The sequence below is a fragment of the Conger conger genome, chromosome 3 (genome assembly GCF_963514075.1).
Source record: "Conger conger chromosome 3, fConCon1.1, whole genome shotgun sequence".
Classification (NCBI taxonomy): Eukaryota; Metazoa; Chordata; class Actinopteri; order Anguilliformes; family Congridae; genus Conger; species Conger conger.
This window is the reverse complement of record NC_083762.1, coordinates 58,264,781-58,265,324: the sequence shown is the minus strand read 5'-3', so window position 1 is coordinate 58,265,324 and position 544 is coordinate 58,264,781.

The following is a 544-nucleotide window of genomic DNA, read 5'->3' as shown; positions in this document are numbered from 1 at the left end:
TCTCTGAACACACAACGCATCATAACTCAAGTGGATAGGCTGCAGCAGTATAAGTAAAAAAATAAATAAGAAAAATAAAAAGGCCAATAAATACCTAATAATGTGCTCACTGAGTGTATGTAGTCAACAAATGTAAAACAATTTAAAATCCTGTCTATCTCTACATCCATTAATTCAACTTTAAGTCTAATAAAATAGAGACTTTGTTTTGGAGTAAAAATATCAACATATTTAACTGGAAAGTTGCCAGAGTTGATATAAATAACAGAGTACCACCCGAAAGACCAAAAAACTGCCTCACTTTCTGCCTCACTCTGCCTCACTCTGAAACTTTTTAAACCATTTTTAAATGTAACAACAATTATTTAATCTGAACAAATACATATGAATTACAGATCTTTCATGAACTTGAAGATGAGTTTTAGATGTACTTTAAAGCCATATGTTTACATTTGTATTTGTAAACAGTAGCGCAAAACAGGCTTGTATTTTGAGTTATGGTGGGGTGAGAACAAAAAGAACACATTGCCCATCTAGAAGTCCT